Source organism: Lithobates pipiens, unplaced genomic scaffold (genome assembly GCF_037356315.1).
Source record: "Lithobates pipiens isolate NorthernLeopardFrog02 unplaced genomic scaffold, aLitPip1_a1.2 Scaffold_22, whole genome shotgun sequence".
NCBI lineage: Eukaryota > Metazoa > Chordata > Amphibia > Anura > Ranidae > Lithobates > Lithobates pipiens.
In genome coordinates this window covers 34,168,559-34,180,999 of record NW_027507784.1, presented here as the reverse complement: position 1 = coordinate 34,180,999, position 12,441 = coordinate 34,168,559, and the positions used below count along the sequence as shown (strand labels likewise).

The window sequence follows — 12,441 nt, the reverse complement described above, 5'->3', positions numbered from 1 at the left end:
AACCTATGATCTGGGCCTGCTAATCTGCCACCCCACAGAAAGAGGTCGCGGGCCACATCAGAGGGCTCCGCGGGCCACTGGTTGGGCACCCCTGGCCTAGACCATCAGGTGTCCGACTACATTGGGTTAACAGCCGATGTGGACGCTCTGAGAAGAGATGAACCCCTGGACTACTGGGTGGGCAGGCTTGACCCCTGGCCAGAGCTCGTACAATTTGCAATGGAACTGTTGGCTTTCCCCTCGTCCAGTGTCCTATCTGAAAGGACGTTCAATGCAGCAGGGGGGGATCATGACCGATAAGCGTACTCGCCTAGCTCATGACAGTGTTGACTACCTCACATTTATAAAAATAAATGAGGCATGGATCTCGGAGGAATTCAACACATGTGACCAGTAGACCATGTATATGCATAACTCTATAAACGATTTATATAATCTAGCACTAGACACGTGCATTCATTTTCGTCCGAATGCATTTTCGTCCGAATTTCAGGTATTTTTGTTTTCGTTTTGACAAACGATAACGAAAGCACAGAATCCGAAAAACGAAAGATCCGACATAAATAAATGCTTTATTTTCGTTTTCTTTGTTACAACAGTTCAATATAGAATAGGAGATTCGACATGACTCTGACAATAACAATCTGTGTCTATAGAACCTGTGGTCGAATGTGCCTAACCTTACATCTATTAGTCTAAGATTATATAGAGAAAATATTCGACAGAGAAAAAAGATTTGACAGAGAGAAAAGATTCTGCAAGTTACTGTCCTAAAAAGTGTTTGGGGACCCGGGTCCTGCCCCAGGGAACATGTATCAATGCAAAAAAAAAGTTTTAAAAAGGGCTATTTTTTCGGGAGCAGTGATTTTAATAATGATTAAAGTGAAACAATAAAAGTGTAATATTCCTTAAAATTTCGTACGGGGGGGTGGGGGGTGTCTATAGTATGCCCTGTGAAGGGGCGCATGTTTCCCGTGCTTAGAACTGTCTCTGCACAAAGTGTCATTTGTGCAGGAAAAAAAGTCCTTTAAAAACACTCGCAGCTATTATGAATTGTCGGCTCCGTAATACAGAGAACACTCATTGAAAGTCATTGATAAAAAAATAAATAAAAAAGCGTGGGGGTCCCCCTAATTCAATTACCAGGCCCTTCAGGTCTGGTATGGATATTAAGGGGAACCCTGCGTCAAATAAAAAAAAATTGACATGGGGTTCCCCCTAAATATCCATACCAGACCCTTAATCCGAGCACGCAACCTGGCAGGCCACAGGAAAAGAGGGGGGGGGACGAGAGAGTGCCCCCCCTCCTTCCTGAACCATACCAGACCACATGCCCTCAACATTGGGAGGATGCTTTGGGGGTCTGTGACCCCTCAAAGCACCTTGTCCCCATGTTGATGCGGAGAAGGGCCTCATCCCCACAACCCTGCCCGTTGGTTGTGGGGGTCTGCGGGCGGGGGGCTTATCAGAATCTGGAAGCCCCCTTTAACAAGGGGACCCCCAGATCCCGCCCCCCTGTTTGAAATGGTAAGGGGGTACAAAAGTACCCCTACCATTTCACAAAGAAAGTGTAAAAAATAGTTAAATAAGAAACACACTTTTCAAAAATTCCTTTATTAAAAAAAAAAAAAAAAAAAAAAAAAAAGATTCCAGCGGTGGTAATCCACTCTTGCTATCCAGCGACGGACGATCATCTCTCCGGGGTCCAGCGATGGCTCATCTGAATCAGAGCAGCGAATCCATCCATCTTCTGTCTCCACGGAGGAGACACTGCGGGGATTCCGGCGGCCTGACGTTTGTTATATGCGGAGGGCGGGGCCACCCGTCACATGACCCCGCCCCCTCTGACGCAAGGGGAAACACAGGCTTCCCCGTGACGTATGGGTGACCTCGCACCCCTCTGATGTAACGGAAACCTGCCTGTGTTACATCAGAGGGGTGCGGGTCACCCATACGTCACGGGGAAGCCCGTGTTTCCCCTTGCGTCAGAGGGGGGTGGGGTCAGGTGACGGGTGGCCCCACCCTCCGCATTTTTTTTATTTTTAATAAAGGAATTTTTCAAAAGTGTGTTTGTCTTATTTAACTATTTTTTACACTTTCTTTGTGAAATGGTAGGGGTACTTTTGTACCCCTTACCATTTCAAACGGGGGGGGCATGATCTGGGGGTCCCCTTGTTAAAGGGGGCTTCCAGATTCTGATAAGCCCCCCGCCCGCAGACCCCCACAACCAATGGCCAGGGTTGTGGGGATGAGGCCCTTCTCCGCATCAACATGGGGACAAGGTGCTTTGAGGGGTCACAGACCCCCAAAGCATCCTCCCAATGTTGAGGGCATGTGGCCTGGTACAGTTCAGGAGGGAGGGGGGTCGCTCTCTCGTCCTCCCCTCTTTTCCTGCGGGCTGCCAGGTTGCGTGCTCGGATAAAGGGTCTGGTATGGATTTTTAGGGGGACCCCCACGTCAATTTTTTTTTAAATTTGACGTGGGGTTCCCCTTAATATCCATACCAGACCTGAAGGGCCTGGTAATTGAATTTGGGGGACCTCCCCGCTTTTTATTTATTTATTTATTTTTATTTTTTTATCAATGACTTTCAATGAGTGTTCTCTGTATTACGGAGCTGACAATTCATAATAGCTGCGAGTGATTTTAAAGGACTTTTTTTCCTGCAGGGACAGTTCTAAGCACGGGAAACATGCGCCCCTTCACAGGCATACTATAGACACCCCCCCCCCGTACGAAATTTAACCACTTCAGATCCGCGCTATTGCCAAATGACGGCATTAGCGCGGACCTACATTTCCGGGACTACGTCTATTGACGTCGTCCCGGTTACGAGCGGCCTGCGCGCCCCCTGAGGGGCGCGCGCGGCGCGCTCTGTGATCGGCGAGTCCGTGAGACTCGCCTGATCACCGATCCGTGCAAGGGGTCGATCCTGACCCCTTATCACGTGATCAGCTGTCAGCCAATGACAGCTGATCATGTGATAGAACGGAGCCGGTAATCGGCTATTATTCCTCCTCGCGCTGACAGCGCGAGGAGAGAAAAAAAAAGCCGATCACCGGCGGCCGTGATCGGGACATCAGTCCCGATCACGGCCATCAATACAAGGGACCACCTGCCACCTGCCTGTGCCCACCTGCCTCCCGCAGTGCCATCCTGAAGTAAAATAAAAGCAAAAGTAAGTGCCCCCCGTCAGTGCCCCCCGTCAGTGCCCATAGTGCCCACAGTGCCACCCACAGTGCCACCCACAGTGCCACCCACAGTGCCACCCAATCTGCCTTAAAGGTGCTGCACCCCAGTGCCACCCATCAGTGCCCAGCAGTGCCGCCCATCAGTGCCCAGCAGTGCCGCCCATCAGTGCCCAGCAGTGCCACCTATCAGAGCCACCTATCAGTGCCACCTATCAGTGCCCATCAGTCCCATCTATCTGTGGTACCTATCAGTGCCCATCCGTGCCACCCATCCATGCCACTTATCCGTGCCACCCATCCGTGCCATCTTATCTGTGCCCATCTTTGCCCATCAGTGCCGCCTTATCTGTGCCCATCGGTGCCGCCTTATCTGTGCCTATTAGTGCCGCCTTAACTATGCCTATCAGTGCCCACCGGTGCAGCCTATCAGTGCCCACCAATGCAGCCCATCAGTGCCCACCAATGCAGCCCATCAGTGCCCACCAATGCAGCCTATCAGTGCCGCCTAATCAGCGCACTTCAATGAAGGAGAAAAATGACCCGTTTGCAAAATTTTATAACAAACTATTAAAACATGATTTTTTTTTTTTTTTTTTGCATCTTTTTTTGTTTGTTTAGCAAAAAATAAAACTCCGAGCTGTAACTAAATACCACCAAAAGAAAGCTCTATTTGTGGGAAAAAAATGATAAAAATTTCATTTGGGTACAGTGTTGTATGACCGCGTAATTGTCACTCAAAGTGCATCAGCGCTGAAAGCTGAAAATTGGTCTGGGACTGAGGGGGGTTTAAGTGCCCAGTAAGCAAGTGGTTAAAGGAATATTACACTTTTATTGTTTCACTTTAATCATTATTAAAATCACTGCTCCCGAAAAAACGGCCGTTTTTAAAACTTTTTTTTGCATTGATACATGTCCCCTGGGGCAGGACCCAGGTCCCCAAACACTTTTTAGGACAGTAACTTGCATATTAGCCTTTAAAATGAGCACTTTAGATTTTGAACGTTGGAGTCCCATAGACTTTAATAGGGGGTCTAAAGTTCACACAAAGTATGCTATATACTAGCTCCGTCGAATCTTCTTTATACATTCGACAGACACCATAAGCCTTCAAAGACAGATTTGACTGCAATTCATGTGGTTTTGCGGACGAATGCAATTTATGAACGAAAAACGAAATAAATAAAAACGAATTTCGGGAGTAACTAAATAAATTCATTTTTCGGACGAAAACGAAATTCCGAAATGAAATATTTTACTCTGCACATGTCTATCTAGCACACGGACCTTTTTTTCTACCTTTGGCTCACTTGTACAAAAAAGCACACCGTACTATATGCCCGTACCCTCCTGTTTGAAGAGGTTGAGCGGTGTCATATTTTTGGGCCCCTCAGCGAGTTGCTGGTGTCAGTGCTGTTGTCAGTGCTCTATATCATGGTGCTGGTGTGGTGTCAGTGCTCTCTATCTCAGTGCTGGTGTCAGTGCTCTCTATCTCGGTGTTGGTGTCATTGCTCTCTATCTCTCGGTGCTGGAGTCAGTGCTCTCTATCTCGGTGCTGGTGTCAGTGCTCTCTATCTCGGTGCTGGTGTCAGTGCTCTCTATCTCGGTGCTGGTGTCAGTGCTCTCTATCTCGGTGCTGGTGTCAGTGCTCTCTATCTCGGTGCTGGTGTCAGTGCTCTCTATCATGGTTCTGGTGCCAGTGCTCTCTATCTCAGTGCTAGTGTCAGTGCTCTATATCACGGTGCTGGTGTCAGTGCTCTCTATCTCGGTGCTGGTGTCAGTGCTCTCTATCTCGGTGCTGGTGTGGTGTCAGTGTTCTCTATCACGGTGCTGGTGTCAGTGCTCTCTATCTCGGTGCTGGTGTCAGTGCTCAGTCTCTATCGCAGTGCTGGTGTCAGTGTTCTCAGGGCTGGTGTCAGTGAGGGAGATAGCAGCACAGAAGCCAATCAGCAGGCAGAGCCAGCACTATGGCTGAGGATCAGCACTGGACTGGCACCTCTGGACCACCGCAGTGGAGCCCTGCATAGGTGGGGTAAGGGCCAGGCAGAGGGAGGGGTCAGGGGCTCAAGCACAGGTTGGCACACTGGGACACTGGCACAGGACTGCGCTGCCCTGACTGTGGCACTGATCATCTCCTGAACCCCTTCATAGCCTGGCCTGACCTTGCCTCTCCTCCATGGCCTTCATGCGCTCTTGAATTGTCAAAATTTCATAGATAAAAAAATAATGCTTGTCGTTGTCGATCCCAGATTCACTTAATACTTCTGGTATGACAGTGTCCATGTTGTGGGACTATGTGTGCACAGCTAGTAAGTATTTTGTGGCTGAAAATATATTTTTAAGGTTCGCCTGCCATTAAAGTTAATGGGGTCCGCCGCATACCTGCGGTTTGCGAACATATGGGTACATTTGCGAATCGCGTTCGTGAAACATCCTGTCGGAAGTTCGTCCATCACTAGTGCTAATAAGTTCCTGGGTCCTTGCGTTTTATGCTTAAAGTGGTTGTATTGACTAAAGACTAAAAAAAATGGGGCACCACTCGGTGATGTCGCCAAGTGGCCCCACCCTAATCTATATAAGAACTGTCAAAGAGTGGTCATTCGGCAGTCAGCTGTCAATGAGTGCGGAGCATTTGTTTTTCTTTTGTGGGTTCTGGTGTTGCGCGGGCATCGTGATTGATGATTGATTTACATAGTGGGGACAATAAAGGAATTGTCAAAAACTGTCTGTGTTTTTATTACTTTTTGACACTTTTTTGGTAAATGTGAGGGGTACTATGTACCCCATACTTAATCACATGGGGGCGGGATCTTAGTGCCCCCGTCTTAAAGGGGGATTTCAGTTCTGATAAGCCCTCTGCCCGCAAACCGCCATAACTACAGCCCATGGTTGTAGGGAAGAGACCAATGTTCCCATCAACATGGGGACAACGTGCTTTGGGGTGGGGGGCAAGTGCTTACTCGCCCCCCCCTTTTCTGACCTGCCAGGCTGCGTTTTGCTGCAGCATGTTCTATATATGCTACCTATGTGCCACTTTACAGGCAGACTAAGGGGACCCCCAGGCACTATATTTAAAGGAATTTTTCATTTTTATTGTTGCACTTTAACCACTTAAGGACCGCCTCATGCCTATGTACGTCGGCAGAATGGCACGGCTGGGCACAAGCACATACCTGTACGTTGCTTTTTAAGTGCCCAGCCGTGGGTCGGGAGCGCGTCGGCGGGGCGCACTCCCGACCCGGTCCTGTGCTCTGTGACCGTGGCCAGGGGACCAGCGGACCCGATCGCCGCCGGTGTCCCGTGATCGGGTCACAGTTGAAGAACGAGGAGAGGTCAGTGTAAACAAACCTCTCCCCGTGCTTCCCTATGTGGCTGTCACCGATCATCTCTTCCCTTTTATAGGGAAGGACGATCAGTGACGTCACATGCCAAGCCATGCCCCCCTATGATAAAAAAATAAATAACGTCATACATACCACTACACTGCCCCCTAGTGGTTAACTCCTTCACTGCCAGTGTCATTTACACAGGAATCAGTGCATTTAAATAGCACTGATTGCTGTAAAAATGACAATGGTCCCAAAAATGTGTCAAAAATGTCCGATGTGTCCACCATAATGTCACAGTCACAATAAAAATCGCTGATCACCGCTATTACTAGTAAAAGAAAATATTAATAAAAATGCTATAAAACTATCCCCTATTTTGTAAACGCTATAACTTTTGCGCAAACCAATCAATAATCTCCAATTGCGATTTTTTTTTACCAAAATATGTAGAAGAATACGTATCGGCCTAAACTGAGATAAAAAAAAAAATTTTATATATTTTTTGGGGATATTTATTATAGCAAAAAGTAAAAAAATATTGCATTTTTTTCAAAACTGTCGCTCTATTTTTGTTTATAACGCAAAAAAGTAAAACCGCAGAGGTGATCAAATACCACCAAAAGAAAGTTCTATTTGTGGGGAAAAAAAACGCCAATTTTGTTTGGGAGCCACGTCGCATGACCGTGCAATTGTCAGTTAAAACAACACAGTGCCGAATCGCAAAAAGGGGCTTGGTCCTTTGGCTGCAAATTGGTCCGAGGGTTAAGTGGTTAAGCATCGTTAAAATCACTGCTCCTTTAAAAATGATTGTTTTAAAGCAATGTTTGCATTGATACATGTTCCCCAGGGCAGTTCCCCCACACCCCTTCTATGATCAATTACTTGCATATAAGCCTTCAAAATGGGCACTTTTGATTTCTCATGTTCGGCTCCCATAGTCTTCAATGCTTGCTAAGGGGGCATGCGGAGAAAAGGAGGAGCCCAGAGCGCCGGCGTGGGACCCCAGACGAGGAGATATGGGCTACTCTATGCAAAACCATTGCACAGAGCAGGTAACACTTTTGTTATTTAATAAAACACTGAAGCATTACTATCACTTTAAGTCAGAAGATTTGTCAATTGTCTCTGCCCCAGAAAAAATAATACAGCAAAAATGTCCTCTTGCATTATTTAATTTAATCAGCATTTTTGATATGCCATGTGTTTCCTATAGAGGCAGCTTCTCCTTGGACCAAAGTTTTTACTCCTTTTTTCTTCAATAGTTTTTACACCTTTTTTCTTCAATACTTAAGCATTGACTGCAAGGACCGCACTGATCCAATAAGTTGACATATTTTTTTATTGTAAGAACCTTTTTTGTTCTATTACTAATTCCCTCCAGAACTCCCATCCCTTACAGGGAGATTCAGACATATCCAGACCCATCCAGAGCCTATAGAGCCCTACAGCATTTCAGTACATATTTTATATTACTGTACTTTCACACTGAACCACTGATCTGCTATAAGTGATAGTTTTCTTTTAATACAGTAAATGTATTGTCCTCCAGATAATATAACAAGAATACAAACATAAAACATGTCTAATAAAATAATATATGTTATCAGAGACCCTAAGATCCCAGTGAGTAGATCACATCCCTGGATTATCTTACCTTGATATATTCAGTCACATTGTACTGTCGGTGTGAAGCCTTCTGTTCCTCTGCTGAGTATGAGGCTCGCGGCTCGCTTTATATAGAACATCACGGATGCCTCACTGACTTTCACTTTTATATATTTCGTAAGACAGGCGGGTTCCATGGTCATAGATTCCTCCATGCCCCAAGGATACAGTGAAAAAACCTGATAGTGAGATAAAGTAGCTTTCACTTGTACTTGTTTCATTTTACCCCACCTTATATATTGTCACAGAAAATGTATTCCTTCTATGTGCACCAAATAGAAGGTCACGTCATACAATTTAATCTTAAGCCTGTGCAAGAAGCTAAATACTCATATAAATATACCTATAAATGAACAAATGATCTATGATTCATTATTGATAAGTACTGTATAATCTGATCATAAGGTCCTTCCTTAATGGTTGTTCCATTTGTAACCACAGCTGGGATAGCGAGTTTGTGTTTCAGTGGACTTTTAAAGCAGAACGCCAGGCACAGACATTTTTAAAAACTCTTAATAGTAAAGAAAAAAAAAAACAAGGTGTGTAAACTGTGCAGATCCCTTCAATTTACTTAACAATCCATATATATATATATATATATATATATATATGTACAGACTACGGCTTTAAATGTACTTCTAGCATGGCTGTGAAAGTGGTAGTAAACTCAGTAACACCCTTGTACCTACAGGTAAGACTATCATACAATAAGTCTATAATTAGGCTTACCTGTAGGTACAGTGGATATCTCCTAAACTAGCACTGTTTAGGAAATATTCAGAATACATGCAGCCAGTGACATCACCGGCGCATGGGCTCTGAAGGTCTGGCTTTCAGTGCCGGACCTTCAGAGCCCGTGCCATAAACGGCGGCTCCCATGCGCATGCCCCGAATTGATGTCATCGTGCCCCCGGTCATTTATGTACCCGGAGACCACGAACCTGGAAGGAAGACTGGGGGAAGATGTCAGCCCTTTTAGCAGTGACATGGCAGCGCTGGAGGGCTTCGTTCTAAGGTACATTTCTTGGAATGTGCTAGTATGCTAGCACATTATGACATTGCCTTGTAGGGAATTTTTATTTCCCAGCTGCTGCAGGTTTACTACCGCTAACAGAATGCAAGGAATTCTGTGAATGGACAAAGGGAGATGATGAGTCACTCTTAGCGCTGGCACCTCCTGGCCTTTTAAGAGGTTTAAGATGCTAGGAGGGTTTAAGATCATCACTGCGGTCACATGATCGTAAAGCTCCCAATCACTAGTAGTGATCAGAAGCTTTTGGTTAGGTGCCAGTAACTGTGGCGGGAGCACGCAGGACGCGTACTTTCAGCACAGCTGTATTGACCCTAATTCACGTAAATATGCGGCTGCTCGGAGCCAAGGCGCAGGTGATGGGAGGCCGCATATTTAAAGTAGTTAAAGGACAGGATCACTTCACTGTATGAGAGCCTCAGCCCTCAAAGCTGCAACACTGGAAGTACAGTGATAGATGCAATCTCTGCCATATAGAAATGTGAGAACTGAGAACGGACGTGGCTGGCCCCTGCAGTGGGCAGAGTGCCTCAAAATGGCACCAGCTCACACTGCTCCTCAGAAGCTGCAGCAGCGGACCTCTTTGGCAGACACAGCGCTCGCTCATCCTCAGACTCGGTAACCTCAGATAACCACCTCATTCTTGGGGTCACAAACAGCCCAGTAAAGCAGAGGAGGAACATTTCAGAAGTAGAGGGACAAACTGCTGAGATGAGGCTGACCTTGATAGCATGGCTGACACTGCAGGATATGAAGAGCAGCTAGACTCTGTTTATACCACTGGGCAGCTTGTTTTAGACACTACTCTTAAGGACATGCTTAAGAACAGGCTCCACAACAAGATATTATGGTCTTTTGCGCAATACACAGGGAGATTTTGGTGCTGTGGGATACAGAGTAGATCATATTGAGCATAAAATGAGAGAGTTTACAAAAGCCCACAATTAATTAATTGTAAACGCTCATAACAATCTTGACGGGGAGCTTAAAAATCTTAAGTCCAAGTGGCTGATCTAGAGAATAGATCCTGCAGAAACAACATTTAATTCAAAGGATTTCAGAATCCATCAAAGAGGCTGAGCTAAGGCCAAGCTTGCAATGCATGACTGCTGACATTTTACCATCTATACCTCCCCACTACATAATGATTGATCGGGCTCATTGACTTCCTAAACCAGCTTACCTACTGGATAGAGTGCCTAAGGATGTAAAAGCCAGGATTCACCTTTATCACATGAAAGCTCAAGTGATGTGTTTCACTCAGCAACATCCCTCACTACCTGATCCCTACTCAGGGGTGACACTTTATACAAACATCTCCCAGGCAACCATGCTTTCCCATCAAAACTGGACATATACGATTTGCTTCATTCCGCATTCAAATTCGGATAAAATTTTCATTATTCAGAGATTCAGATGTATCCAAATTTCTGAATTACAATAGTAAAATTTTTTAATAATCTTAAATACCAAAACAAAATTGTGTTGGAAATAACAAATGTAAACCAAATTAGAAACACATTTGAAACAAATTAAACAATTAAATCAAATTTGAAAACAAACTTGAAATGTAAAAGATATTACTGATTTCCTTCAAGGACTGTTTGTATTAGAATATTGTTGTCTTCTGAAATTTGAATTTTGAAAAAAATAGAATAGACTATAACTGAATAGAATATAAAATAATGAAATAGACTAAAACAGTATAGGATGGATTAGAATAGAATAGAAAAGACTAAAATAGAAAATAAAGGAATAGAATAGAAAGATACAATAGAATATAATACAAAATAATGTAATGGAAAAAAGGAATAGAATAGCAAAGAATAGAATAGAAAAAATAGAAAAATAAAAAGAACTGTCTTCTGAAATTCTAATTTCAAATAGAAAAGAATAAAATAGAATGTAGCAGTCTTTAAAAATTAGAATTTTGAAATTTGAATAGAACAGAATAAAATAGAAAGAATATAGCCGTCTTACGAAAATCTAATTTAGAAAAAAATAGAATAGAGTAAAACAGAATAGAATAGAATAGAAAGGAGCAGAATAGAAAAAATAGAATATAATAGAATAAATAAGAAAGAATATAGCTGTCTTCTGAAAAAAAAATTTCAAACAGAATGAATGAATGAAATACTTGTATAGCGCACAATGCGAACTGAATCGCCTCTAGGCGCTGTGGCGAGCTTTGATCATCAGCTAAAAGAGGAAGGTCTTAAGTTTTTTCCTAAAAGCCAGGTGATTTTCTTCCAGACGGATGTCCATTGGTAGAGCATTCCATAGCCGAGGCCCTTGGACAGCGAATCTCCGATCCCCCTTGGATGTATACCGGGCTTTGGGCACGAGGAGGAGGTTTTTGTTAGCTATAGAACCAGCTAATAGAACCAGCTATTCTTCACAATGAATTTGGATTAATTTGATAGTTTCAATCCAAATTTGATTCAAATACTTTTAATACCAAAAATTGAAAATGTCAAAAACAAATAAACAAAAATTAATTCTGCTCCATCAGAGGATAAAGTCACGTGACATGACACAATGCGAAAGGACTATTGCACGTGACCGGAAGTGACGTTGAAGCTGTCTAGAAATACAAGTTTTGATATTTAGCCGCAAATTTTTCATTGCATGTAAGTGCCCATTTGGCTTTTTTATTCAATAAATCCTTTATTATACAAGTTACACTATGAGAGGCTTCTCCTTTTCTCCTTAATACATGTGCAATTTGTGCCTGTACAGGCTATCGTTGACACTGCCACTTATCCCGCGGATCACCATCTGAGCCACGATCGGATTGAGGGCTGGCTGGACGATTGTCTTTGGGCCATCTGGACACCCGGGAGTTCTCTATGCCCATTTCAGCTACTGATAAGGTAAGCGCTCTGTGAGCTGATTGTCCAAGGAGGATCCCTTAAGAAGCACTTTGCAAGAAGCACTTTATTCGTTTTGCAAGATCTTGTTGTTTATCCATGATTCATTCTGGCTTCATATGTTTGGACTTTTTTTTCACATTTAGCACATTACACTTTACTCTATTGTTGCAATATTAGTGTATTATGTGTTTATTATCTTTTTAGTATATCACGTGTTTTACTTGTTACTTTTGTCATCACTTTTAGAGGTTGCGCTCAACAATATTTTGTTTATCCAGCTACAGATAATTGTGAATTTTCACCTCAGTATGCACTGTCTATGGCAGTTCTGCCTTGATGCTAAACACACGGCTATT

General features: G+C 43.9%; 1 protein-coding gene across 1 annotated transcript in view; it reads right to left on the bottom strand.

The window, feature by feature from the left end:
• The window catches only part of LOC143923542 (interferon-induced very large GTPase 1-like), a 72,837-nt gene extending 64,528 nt beyond the window's left edge, over positions 1-8,309 (bottom strand). Inside the window, exon 1 of the mRNA XM_077447299.1 lies at positions 8,172-8,309. The gene's annotated coding sequence lies outside the window, so the exon portion shown is untranslated. The remainder of the gene's footprint in view (positions 1-8,171) is intronic.
• Positions 8,310-12,441: the final 4,132 nt, after the last annotated feature.